The sequence below is a fragment of the Sciurus carolinensis genome, chromosome 2, assembly GCF_902686445.1.
Source record: "Sciurus carolinensis chromosome 2, mSciCar1.2, whole genome shotgun sequence".
In the NCBI taxonomy this organism is placed as follows: domain Eukaryota; kingdom Metazoa; phylum Chordata; class Mammalia; order Rodentia; family Sciuridae; genus Sciurus; species Sciurus carolinensis.
In genome coordinates this window covers 40,973,767-40,987,914 of record NC_062214.1, presented here as the reverse complement: position 1 = coordinate 40,987,914, position 14,148 = coordinate 40,973,767, and positions in this window count along the sequence as shown.

Here is a 14,148-nt window from a genome sequence, read left to right as displayed (position 1 = left end):
ACCAAAACTAAAACAAAATGTTCCTCCTTGAGGTAGTTTTGTAATATTTTCCCTTGTGAATTTCTTTTCATCTTCAACACACCATGTGTTCATGATGTCTGTGGTACTCTGGAAAATGCTACAGTGGAGTAAGACAAGGCATCCAGTTCAATCTATCTAACTTTCACAAACTTTTGTGAAGTAGCGACTGTGAGCCTGTTAATTCTTTATACCAGGATAGTTTTCAGTGGCAAAATTCTAGTCCAGGAGCCCTGTTAGCCAACTCCTGGCTCTGTGGCCAGGCACATGGTAAATATCATGAGAGAAAGAGAGATGAGTTTTTCTTAGGAGTTGTGTAAAATGGAAAACCCTTCCAGACAGGTCAAGAGGAGAACTTTCCCCAAGACCAATCCAATACAAGTGGATGGCGAGGTACTTGGGAGACCAAAGGTCACACTGGGGAGAACCTTAAATGGCAGATGGAGAATTTAGGTTTTATTTAGAGAAGATGAAGAACATTTTGGGTGCAGAGGTAAAACCAAGTTGCATCTGCTCTTAGGAATCTCACTAGAGTTGAGAATGCAGACTGGGGCTCACTGGAAGAATGGAGAGGTTGGTTTGTCTTCAAGTTATTTTGTTCCTAATGAATTTTTAGAGATTTAATATTAAATATTAAACAAAAATTTAGATTCCCCTTTGAGGGGAAAAAAAGGAAAGGAGATCTGTGAGTGCCATGTCCGTGTTTCTATGGCCCTCTCCAGTTTTCTATTCCCACTTTAATGCATTTTGTGTCTTTCCTCACCCCTGTAGGCCTTGCTGCTGAGGCTATTAGCTAGGAGAGCTGTGGAGGTTCTACTGCTGTGCTTTTCAATTCAGTAACGCTGAATGTATCTGACTATTTCAATTTAAATTTTTAAAATTCAATTTTTCAGTTACCTGAGCCACATTTCAGGAGCTCACTGGCCATATCTGGCTCATGCCCTCCATATTGGACAATGTAGAAAAAGAACCATTTCAACAAAAAGTTCTGTTGGACAGCATGGATAAAAGAGTGGAGAAGAAGGCAACTGCAGAAGTCAAGGGAACAAACAAGGCAATAGCAATGGACATGGAGCATGATGTTCCTCATTCTAGCGTTATTTAGGTTGGCTTCTCATGGACACAATTAGGCTGAAGACTGTTGTTGAACTCTCATCTCATTGAGTGTTTGAAAGTACATTTTAATGCCTGAAGGACAGTGTTTGACAAGTGTTTTTGAAGTATGTATTGTATGTATTTAATAATGCTGATAATTTTCCCACTAAATTGGTTTCTTCAGTGTCTTGGAAACCCAAAGAGCTAAGTGCTATGAACACTTGTGAAAGTCCAAGTGGGAAGCATTTTGAGTGGTTTAGAGGAATGATACTCCAGATAGTTGAAACATTATTATTCTCAAAAACAGTATTAAGAGGCTTCTATTTGTGATTGCTAACTGTTAAGATTTTAGGTAAAGGGAACTTACTGGTAATGACAATAGTGATTCTGCCAGATTTGTTATCCCAGATCTGAATTCTGCAGAGAATGCTTCCATGAAACTCCAGAACCTGAGAACACAAGATCCACGCATAGGCACATGACTCTTCAGTACTTACAGACATGAGGGTACTGGCTTGAGTCCACAGGACCCTTAGTTTGATTCTGTTTTGTTCCTCAAAGGGAATCTCAGCAGGGACACAGCCTAGTGTGTCCATTAAGAACTCATGCTTGATCAGTTAGTCAATACAAATAAATGTGAGGAGTCGTGTGCTGGATGATGAATGGACAAAAAGGAAGAGTATGTAGTCTTCACTTTAAGAAACACTAAATTGTAAGAAAGGAGAGCTTGCAATAAGTTATGGAACTTCAGGGGCATTCAAATTTCTTATCCTGTCCATTTGACTCTTGACAAGAATGATGATGTTCACTTGAATCTTTCTGAGTAAAGATACTTAACCTTTCTAAGTCCTTGTTGGAGAATCATGAACCCAACTCTTGGTCTCAATGTGCTTTATCTCTGTACAAATAATAATTTGTACAAATTATTAACAAACAATAGTTATCCTTGTCCAAATAATAATCTTCACTAAAGCTTCAAAATCTTTTTTTCCTTTTGGAAAGGGTAATTGTATTTCCTTAACTATTTTGCACAACTTGTCTTCCCTTCATTAGACAAAAAAATTCTTAAAGGCCATATCTTCTAGTTCACTGATTCTCCTTAACACCTGTGTCTAGCAGGGAATACAACATTTAAAAAGTTAATTCCAGTTGGGTGTGGTGGTGCACACCTGTAATCTCAGCCACTCAGGAGACTGAGGCAGGAGGATCACAAGTTCAAGGACAGCCTGAGCAATTTAGAAAGATCCTGTCTCAAAATAAATATAAAAAGGGACTGAGGATGTAACACATTGGTAGAGCACTTGCCTAGCATGCATTAGGCCCTGGGTTTGATCTCCAGTACTGAAAAGAAAGTTAATTTAATTAAAATATATGGTAAATGTTTTATTGAAATATAAAGGCATCTACAGAAAAATAATGTACTAATGGTAAATGTTTGGGTCATTTAATTAGTATAACTGGTCTCATGTGTATATCTAAGACCCATCTCAACACTTAAAACATCTTCAGTGTTTCAGAAGTTCCTTCATACCCCATTCCATCGGTGTTTTCTTCTCTTTTATCCCTGAAGATAACTGTTATTTAGAATTATAACATCATGATTAGTTTGACCTGTTTTTAAGCTTAATATGTGATCATATGGCATATTATACTCTTCTGCAATTGACTTCTTTCAGTACACATTATGTTTGTGAGATTTGTGAATATTGCTACATAGATCATTTTAATTGCTTTTGGTTATTGTATTGCATTAATATACCATCATTTAGTTATCCATTTCTTTGTTTATGGATATTTGGATTGTTACCAAGTTTGTGTTATTACAGATAACACTGCTGTGTAAGTTCTTGTACATGGATCACATGCAGTAGAATTATTGGGTCATAAATACATGTTCAGTCTTAATGGATACCTCTAAACAGTCTTCCAAAGTGATTGTGCCAATTTGTACCCTTATCCATTCTGTCTGCTCTGTAACTTCTCCAATGCTTGGAATGACTCTTTTACATTTTAACCATCCTAGAGTACATTCTATGGTATCTTTTTTTGGTTTTAATTTGCAATCTCTTGCTGAGTATTGAGGTTGATCATCCTTTTATGTGTTTCCTGACCATATGGGTATCTTGTGTAATTAAGTGCCTACTCAAATATTTTGTCCATTTTTCTATTGACTTTTTCTTAGTGGTTTATAGGAACTTTTTATACAGCATACCTATGAGCCCGTTATCAGTTGTATGTATCAAAAATATCTCCTGCTCTGTGACTTGCTTCTGCCATCTTAATGGTGTCTTGATGAATAAATGTTCCTAATTTTAATAGAGTCAATTTAACAAATTTTGTCTTTGGGTTGGTGCTCTCATGTATATTGTTAAAACCACCTTGCCTTACTTCTCCTTCGTGAAGGGGTATCCTCTTCACAAAGATACCCCTTTATTTATATTTGAGAAGCACTATTATTTTTTTCTCATTTAGATCTATAATCCGTGTGAACTTGACTTCTTTGCATCATTCTATTTGTCTGTGGATATGTTTATTGTCTACAAATCTTCATTTTTCTTTCAGGAGGATATTTGATTGACCCAGACCCATTTAATGAAAAGTTCATCATTTTCCACTGCTTTTTATTACAAATGTTCTCATAAGTAGAATGTCCATCTATACACTTGTCTGTTTCTCTCAATCCTGTTCTGCCCCTTTGTTCCACTTCTTTATTCTTATTTACTTATTTGCCGTATGCTTGTAATGATTTTTAATATCTGCGGGAGCAAATAATCCAAATTTGTTCTTGTTCAGGGTTATTTTGGTTCATGTGATTTTAAAGTCAACTTGTGAATTTTTACATACACATCCTCACTGTTTGGATGTTGGTTGTCCTTACATTAAGTCTGTAGATCACTTTAGTGTGAATTTACATCTTTACAATATGAACTTACAAACTCATTTAATTTCTCTTAAGAAAATGTCATGCTTTTAAAGTCATCTTTGTATCACTGAGACCAAAATACCTGACAAGGACAACTTAGAGGGAGGAAAGTTTATTTGGGGCCCATAGTTCAGAGATCTCAGTCCTCCCTTTCTCTGGGCCTGGGGTGAGGCAGAACATCAAGGAGGAAGAGTGTGGTGGATGAGTGCTGTGCACCCATGGCAGCCAGGAAGCAGAGAGAGAAGTGGGAAAGGGGCCACAGTGAAAATGAACTCTTCCAGGCCACCTCCCGAGACTTCCTCCTCTAGCCATGCCCCCACCTGCCTACCATTCAAACTAGGGTGGACTAATTAACTTCTAGCTCTGAAAATCAATCATTTGCCTCTGAATATTCCTGCATTAACAAAGAAGCTTTGGGAGGGACATCTCAGATCCAAGCCATAACATAGGTAGAAATCTCGTGTATCATTTATTAGATTTATTCTGAGGAATTTCTTGTCCCTTGTCCCATCTCAAAGGGGAAGCATTCATCATTTCTCCATCAAAGATGATGTTGGCTGGCTCTTGGGTGTTGTATTGCTCTGTTATTAAATATCATTTATCAGATTAAGACATGAGAACATGGCATTTTGACATTTTGTAATGTCAGTTTTGACCTTGGGTGTTTTAAAAGCATCTAAAATAAGCCAATAAAGTTTCAGCTATGATGAGGTTATGTGCGCAATCTGCTGCATTTAGCCACTGAGCTTCAATTCTCTCTTGCTTCATTCCTGAGACAACATCATCCCTGGAGTTTACATTTTTGATTCTTACCTTTTATAGGACTAGAGGGAGGTAGGCATGATCCAAAAGTGCTTTTGGCAAATGTTATTTTATAACGGTGTTCTGTTTGTCCCTTTGCCTGTATTTCTGTATTTGAATGATCATGTCAAAACAGGTGTCTCAAAATCTGAGGTTGATGAATATCCCCTAAATAATAGTTGAAGTACTGATTCATGGCCTGTCATGTCCTATATCCAATTCTTTGAATCATCTTAATGACTCTATTTGGTTCAATCTTTACCAGTTGCCCAAAATTTGTTTGTTGTTTTCTGTTTCTATGCCCATATCTCTGCTATCCAACTCTAGGTTGCTTTGCCTTTTTTTGGCCTTAGCACCCACCTGCAAAAATTGTCTCAGAAAAATTCACACTCTTTTAGACATGGTCAAGTAGGCCTAAGAGAAATAAATGGATGGAGAGGGGCAATCCACTAAGACCAGGACTAAAGGGCCACCTCTGTCCTCAAATCAGAAATCCCAGACAGATGCTTCCCAAGAATATCTTAGTCACCTTTTGATTACTTGCTCTGATCAACAATGGGTAACTTTGAAAATTAGTCCCTGAAGACTAATTTTCTCCAGTACCCTTTAGATACTTAATTTTTCTCTCTTACAAGCTAAAGAGAGGTATGGAAATCCTTATGTGCAGAGGACACTGCAAAGGAAAAAGCGATAAGCAGTTTGGAGAAATCTTTTGTTTCTGTCCTTCCTACTTTCCGTTCTTTGCTTATCTTGGTTTTTCCTTTTTATCTTTAAAGGTTTTACTCAAAGAGTACTCCTTTCCAAGTATCTTGTTTGCTTTTTAGAAATTCCCTCATCATGAACTCTTTTTCTAAAACTCATGTGGCAGCCAGCCTCCAGGGTAGCCTTCAGTAATTATCATTGTCTGCTCTTGACCCTTATATAGTCACCTCTCTTATAGAATAGGGTATTAAGGACACAAAGAAGTCTGGCTTTGATCATAACAGATTTTGTGACTTCTGTCTTACCCTCCTTTGGATCACTCATATTTGGTCAGTTGCCCATGTTGCACACACTCTCAAACAGCTCTGTGGAGAAGTCCTTGAGGTAAGGAACAGAGTAAGTCCTCCTGACAACAAACAGCATCAACTTGCCAGTCATCTGAATGACCCATTTTGCAAGTGGATCCTCCAGTCAGGCTATGCCTCCAAATGACCACAACTCTGGCTAGAATCTTGATTGCAACCTATTGAGAAGTTCCACCCAAATACCTAGCCATAGAAACTGTATGTGAGATAATGTGCTATTTGTTATTTATAACTGTTAAGATTGATTGTTGTTACAAAATTGATAAGTAACTAGTACAACTCAATTCAGGTATTATCTCTAACTTGAAACCTTGCCTGAATCTCCCATGTGTGGTCCTGACTACTTATTTCCTTGTGTTCCCACCACTCACTCTACAAATTTTCTTAATCTTACCTCTGACACTCTACACACTTAACAACTTAGGCATTAAGAGGAGAGAGAGAGCAAGTTGAAGAGAACGTCTTCCCTCTTTCTTTAAATATCCATCCCTTTTGCCTGATAGAATGACCTAGGGTCAGGTGCTGATTACAGACCAACCATAGTCAACAAAATGCCTTATACTGGCAAACTTAAGACTGGATATTTGAAACAATATTGTTAAGGGCAAAATAATTATTTAGATTGGCTTAAATAATAGACCTACCATGGGAATTAGGGATAAGATTGGCATTCTTGAGTTCCATAAGCTATTTAGGGGAGGAATTGATATTGAACTAGAAAGAGGATTTCCATTAACCAACAGGCTTCACCTAAGGCAAGGTCTTTTCACCCTGAACTTAGGAGACCTCTTTTGTCTCAGGGATCTATCTCAGGGATCTAACATGAAAGTATCCAAGGCTAGGGTACCTGCTGTCATGTTCCTTTTCATATGAATGAAAGCTTGTGCTTAATAGAAGAGAATAAGAAGAAAAGATGGGGAAGGGGATTAAAAGATAAGAGGCTCCTTCTAGCATGCCAAACCCTGGGTACAGCCATCACAGAGGCAAGATTCAATCTTTCTGTAACTTATTTATGTAGATTGGGAAATATCCCTTTGGCCTCAATAAACTTGGGTTTCTTTTGTTGTTTGCAGTTGAAAGGATCTTTACTAGTATGTGGCCCTCTATGGCTTTATCTCTTCCTATTTGTCCGTGAATGCTGATATCACACACAATGCTGTGCACACAGATGGTTCTTACTATACAATTGTGAAAAAAATGAGTGAGGTAATGAGAAGAGCAAGCATCAGCAGATTTTGCAGTGAGAATATCACCTTTGTCAGAGTAATCAGTGGGCCCTGGTGCTGCATTTGGTAGGTGCTTCCAACAAGATGATTATTCTTGGCACTGGCAATAAAAAAAAGCACATTAGCTCTGTAAGCTAGAGGAGGGAGGGAGAGAATGACTCTGCTACAGAACCAGGGAGTGTCTGAAGACTATAGAAGACTCAGGAGGGAGCCCCTGGGAAACACAGAATTGTTTTAAAACTGGTTGAGAAAGGTCTAGAGTTCTCATATGAAGAGTTAGAGAAAGGCCAAAAGAGATGTCCTGTGATAGACCATGCATTTAACAACAGCTTGGTACATTTGAACTTCTAATATTCTTAATTGTTTCTTCATGTCATTTTAATGTATCTTTATAGCAAAGCTAGTTTCAATATAGTATGATTTTACAGAAAGAAAAAGGATGAATCAATTGTTTAATGTCACAGAACTAGAATAGGCAGAGCTAGAATGAAAAAATCAGGTCTCCTGGAATCTGGTCTGGTCTTTCCCGATTGAAACCTAAGAGTATAGAAAGCAAATGAACAACCCCACACCCCACCCTCTAACACACACACACACACACACACACACACACACAAAGTTATGCTAGTTCCCCTGAAGGGAGGATATTATATTAAAAATGTAATATCACTTTATAAAACATACCTCTTTATAAAATGAACTTCTATAGGGGATCAGGCAGAAAACTTTCACCTGAATCAACCTACTATAGTTTTGATGTCAAATGTCCCTCAAGGCTCATGTGTTAAAGGCTTGGTCCCCAGGGTGGTGCTATGAGGAGGTAATATGCAGGAAGCTATCCATGATTGGTATGAGAACCAAGTGTAGTTCAAGCCATTAACCAGGAATATCTAGAGTTAGGAACTCACAGCTGGATAATGACTGTTTGAGAACACTTAAGTCATGTGGTTATCCTGCGTTAGCTCTCTGCTCAAGTTCAAATACAAGCATCAGATGTGGGAGTTATCTGCTAGAGCCAAATAGCTTGCTTACTTCCACCCCACATCCCATTTTCCTTAAAGAAGCTCCTACCAGTCCCCTTTGATCTTTACCATGATAAATAAAGCAAACACAGTCTCCTTTTTTTGTTAGAGCCAGACTCTTCTGGACAGCTCAATTGGTCATGTGCCCGCCTCAAGAATATTCTTGCCTTTTTGTCTTTATTTCTGATATATAAATTTCTTAGCTTTTATTCTGCAGCTAGCCCATCCCTCCTACAGAAACCCTTTCCCTCTACCACACAGGACATGCATGAGAATAATAGAACCTTTAGGAGGTGGGACCTAATGGGAGATCCTTAGGTTATGCCCTTGAAGGTGATTTGTGAGATCTAGCCTCTACTTCCTCCTTTTCTTCCTGGCCACGGGGTAATTGGTTTGGCTCTACCACGCATGCCTCTCATGAGTGCTGCCTTGTCACAAGTCCAAAACAATGCATCTTATCTATCAAAGACTGAAGCCTCTAAAACTGAGCAAAAAGAAAACTTTTCTAAGTTGATTATCACAGGTGTTTTGTTATAGTAACAGAAAGTTGACTAACTCCTTAGAAGGAAGTGAACTCATTTTGCCCTTCTCCTCATCTGCTCTTCTCTGGGTGATTGACTTTGGCCAATGGAATGTGAGCAAAATAATATATGTCCCTTCCAGATGAGAAACTTAATTGTCAGTGTTGGACTCTCCAGCCCACTTTCTCCTTATTATGAAGATTGTGGGAACTTAGGCTAATGCAGAGGTACCAGAAGAAAGAAGTAAAGTCAGAATTCTGAAGATTCCTTGAGAGTCACCCATCTGCACAGTAGGCTTTATGTGAGAAATAAACATTCTTTTCAGAGGACACTGAGACTCATGGGTTGGGACTGCAACATACCTGGCCTATCTTGACTTACACAGAAGGTCAGATAGGATCTGTTTCCCTCAGGTTTAGTCATATCTCAGCTCAGCAGCTCCCATTTTTTTCTAGCTATTACCCTGAAAAAGTCAGAATACCCTGTTGGGAAGGTGGAGCTGTCATTCTTCCATTCGTCAGAGGAAAGGGACATAGAGTCACTTTAGCCCATGACCATCACCACATTATCATTAATAAGAGTGCTGAGATCTCCACCTAGTTCTTTTTCTTAAATGGTTAAACCTTTGGTACTCAAATTGTCATTTATGGATCAGTCACACCACTTGGAAACTTGTTTGCAATATAGACTCTCAGGCCCCTCCCTCAACCTTCTGAATTATAATCTGCATTTTTAAAGGATCCCCAGGTGATTGGTACAGGACATTCCAGTTTGAGAAACTGGTTGGTTTAAATCCGGCAGTGACTCTGGCAGGGGGTTTGTTTTTCCTCAGCTTCCACAGTCATGCTGGCTAGCTGGCTGGATATCTGACCACCCGGCCCTGAGTTCTTGATCCAGGCTTCCTTCTTCTAAAGTCTGCATGGATGCTTGCCACGGCTCCACAATATAGAGTGCAAGTGATCCTCCAAGTTTCTGGCCCCTCATTATTCTGGTCCTCTCTGTGTCATGTCCCAAGGTGGAGGTGAACTGAAACATAAGGGATGAGTGCTCAATCTTGTTCCCCTCTCACCACGTGTTACTGCCTGTCCCATGAGTGGCAAAAGCAACCTGGAGGTTTCTTCCTGTTCCCTGCCCCCATCACCTGCTCTTGACCCCGTTCAGGCTCTGTGTAAACAGATGGCTTTGGCAAGTGCAGAGTCTCCTGCTACCCCTCCTAACCTGCCTTCCTATTTCCTCCCTGGCCCCAGTCCCTGTGCCTGCCCTTCCTCTATGATTCCTACATAAGGGTGCCATGGATGAGGCAAAACTGCTTCCTGACCCTGCTCCCAATTACAAGAAGCCAAAAGCTGAGTCAGGAAGTGCACTAAGCTGAAATTATGGGCAGTGCTGCTTGGAGCCCAGGTTGCTTTTTCCGGGTGAGGTTATCAGTTGACAAGGCGCAGGCTTGTCTTTCCTGCTCCAGTCCCCTGCCCTGGGTCAGCCTTGCTCTTGGCATCTCCTTCTCCACTTTCCACATGCTGCTGGCAACTCCATGCTGGGGGTTTGCCAATGGGAGGCCACTGTCTGCTGCTCAGAGCTGCTTCTTCCCTGCTGTTTGTGAAAGCGGTTCTTCAAGGGAGCACGGCCTGATGCCTTCCACAAAGAATGACTTTCATCAAGGCTGTGTCATGGGGTTTTGCAGTGGGGGCTGCTGGACTGAAGGCCAGGAGGGAGGGGAAGAGAGCTGGCCACCGTGGCAGATGGAATCTGGCCCAGGGCGGATGTCGAGTGCCTTCTTCAATATGCCTTTTCCCTTTTAATCTCCTCTTGAGCAGAGCTGATCAATTAGAGCTGTAATTATTTTAATCTTCTTCTTTGCTGTCCTGTCTGACTGCCTGCCACTGCCCATTGACTCTTTCTGCTAACAATGTACTTAGGTGGCAGCTTTGCAGAGGCCATTTCAGGCAAACCAGTTTTGTAATAGCCCCAGCAACCATGTGAGATTGCCTGGCCAGAAGCCATTCCTTCCCTTGCTGTGCGACCTTTGGCAAAGCTGTCTCCACTCTTCTCCCTTTGCAAAGTGAGTCAGCTCTGTGGGGTAAGTGAGAGAAACAAGTTGTCACAATGAGAGCTACACAGTCTTTATAGCATACGTGTCAGTATCATGGTGGTTTAAGAACATCAGTTTTGGAACCAGAAAATATGGTTCTTCCGCTTGTGCATTGATCTTTTCATCTCATAGTTGCTGAGCCCTGTCTGTATAAATGGGCACCATAAATTTGCAGAGAGTTGTCATTTGTTATGGCCGGGTAATGTGATGCAGGTATAACTCAGAGCACAGTGCCAGACCCCCAGTAACAGCTGGGTAAAGGTGAGCTTTTTAGAATCATTATTATATACAGCACTTCCCTGTGACTGAGAGAAACAGGTGTTTGAAGAAAAGAATTAAATTGGTGAAACTGGATTTGCATTGTGATATACAGATAAACAGAGCCCCTTTTTTATTATATTATAGGTGGTAAATGAGGAATAGAATATAAACTAGATATCTTTGGAATCTTTGAATAGGACACATTTTCCTGTAAACTCTTACGATGTGAGGGAGCCAGTGAGGGTCTTGGCTCATATGGCATGACTTCCTATACCAGGTAAGTATCTGTTCATTTGGATTTGGTGAGTTCGGTGGATGTGGATTGTCCTGGGAGATACTAGACTCCAGCTTGAGAGTAATGCAAAACACAGCAGCCGACCTCCTCTTCTCCCTCCCTGTGCCTGTCTTAATCAAGTATTCCATTTTGTTCAGCTCAGCATAACAAACATGAAAATGAGTTAGGGGGCTAAAAATACAAAGATAATTGATTCATGGTTTCTGCGTTTGAAGACTCACAGCGGGTGGGTAAAGGCAGATAAGCACAAGTGGAAATTATAGGGACAAATGTTAGGAAGCCACAAACATTGATTTTGTAGGAGAATATATAAGGGGTCACCAACCTAGCAACTGAAGAGATGTGGGATACAGATGTTCAGGGAAGGTTTCCCAGAGGGATTATCACTTTGGAGAAGAATTCTCTTTCTAGGTAATCTTTAGACGTAATTAAGATAATCTTTGATGTAATCAAGTGTATCTGCTTTTGCAGCATAACAAACAGCCCAAATGTAGGTGGATTTGAACAACAATTTATTTAGTTCACGATTCTGGGGGTCAGCTAGGTGGTTCTGTCTGGGTCAGGTTGGCCAGTCTGGGCTTGCTTATCTGTGGTCATTTGGTAAATTGGTGGGTTGGCTTCACTCTCAGCTGGAGTGCCTTGGTTCCCCTCTGCATAGCCTCTAATCCTCAAGCCACCATATGAGCTTATTTACATGGCATTTTCATCAAGAAAGCAAGTCATGGTGCTCAAGTGTTTTTCAAATCTCTTCCTGCATGTTGTGGCTTCTAATGTCCCATCAGCAAAGTCAGGTCCAGGGCAGACCTAGATTTAAAAGTTGCTAAAATGGACTTCATCTTTTGATGGAAGGCGTAGAAGTTTTGGCCATTTTTGCAATTTAGTATATTGCTTATATTTAGGAAACAGAGGGTGAAAGGGCACTGAGATATATAAAATCTGGGACACAGAGAGCTTAGTGCCAAAGAAATAGGAAATTATTTAAGTGACATGATCTGTTTCCCAATTAGGTCAAGCATCCAATAATCCACCTTTATTTAAAGATGGTCTTGTGATGGGCTGACAGATCTGGCTCCATGAGAATGTTATAGGCTATAGGCTATAAAGGAAATGACTAAACAGACTCCATTTTGCTCTGAGACTCCATGTTATGTAGGAAATAAGTGGGAACACCCCACCTCTGTGCCCATCATCACTTACTTGCTGTGACATGTTTAACAATACAAAATGACAATTCCTATGTAAAGAAAAATTGCTCTCTTTTGATTCCTATTGCTCCTAAACCATGTACCATGTGAACAGTGATTGTGTGGATGTTAGTAACAATTCTTTAGTTTGTACCTAAGTAATGGTTATTTTGACCCACTTCCCCCTCTGTTGATGATCTCATGATGTTAATGTGTAATTTTGAATCATAGCAACAGACACTTATGATTGATGTGATTTTTGGTATAAGAACCCCTACAACCTTATGGTCGGGGCTATTCTCCCAACAGCCATTTTTTGGGGCATTGTGTGAGATAGTCAGCGGCTGGCTTAATAAAGACTCTCCAATTTGGACTTCTCAGTGGTGATTGGTTTGTTCTTAAGTTGCGCCCCATAACAGTCTACTGTGTTAAGTGTTGCCCATCCCAAGTGTCCTCTTTTGGAATGAATATACCCTTGGGAGGTAGTGACATGTTTAAGTTTAATCAGTTCCTTCATTGATTTGTCCTCCAGGGCAGGAATAGCAATGATGGCCCCAAGAGCAGCTTCTTTGGAAAATCAGTGGTTGTGGATGGAATGTGGAAGAGAAGAACTGGGAAAGGTAAATGAAGATGACCTAGGCTTCGTTTTATCTATACCCCAACTTTGCCTGAAGCTGGTCCTGCATCTGAATATACAAGGTTGGACACATTACAAAGTCATTTGCTGAGCTAACCTCAACGGAACTTAGAAACCAGATGTCCCAGAAAAAGAAAGGATATTAGCAGCATGTCATGGTACCTCCATGACAGTCCTGATAAATGGTCTCCTTCCTCGTCCTTCAAGCACCCCTACTACTGACAGAGCAGTTGGAGCATCCGGCCTGCTGTGGGCCCTGCCACAGGTAGTGGCCCTAGATAAGAATCCAGCTTCCAGGGAGTCATTTTCCAGGAAACCAAGGGCTCATAATAGTATTTCTTAAACTTTGGCAGGACTCATTGATCTGGTGAGTTTGTTAAAACAGATGGCTGGGCCCCACCCCAAGGGTTTCTGACTCCAGGTCTGGCATGGGGCCTGAGAATTTGCCCTTCTAACAAGTTCCTAGGTGATACTGGTACTACTGGCCCAAGAATCACATTTTGAGAAACCCTGGCCTAGAGATTTAAAAATCTTCTAAATCTACTTAGGTTTCCCCTGATTGCAGACATCCTAAGCCTTAGCTAGAGACCATTTTTAAGAACATCAGTGCCCAGACTGCCTGCCGAGTCTGATTTAATTGGTCTGACTGGAACCTATTATCTTTAGTTTCTAAAAGGTCCCTGAGTGATTCTAATACGCAGGACTGAGAATCACTGTCTTATTTTAACAGCTCTCAGAGAGGGGTCCCCAAACAGCAACAGCAGCATCACTGGCACCTGGGAACTTTTTAGAAATATGAATTCTCAGGACCTACCCCAGACTTACTATTTTAGTCAGCGTTTTTGTTGCTGTGACCAAAAGACCTGACAAGAGAAGGAAAAGTTTACTTGGGGGCTCACAGTTTCAGAGGTCTCAATCCATAGACAGAGGGCTCCATTCCTTGGGCTTAAGGTGAGGCAGAACATCATGGCAGAAGAATATGGTGAAGGAAAAAGGCTCAAGACAGCAC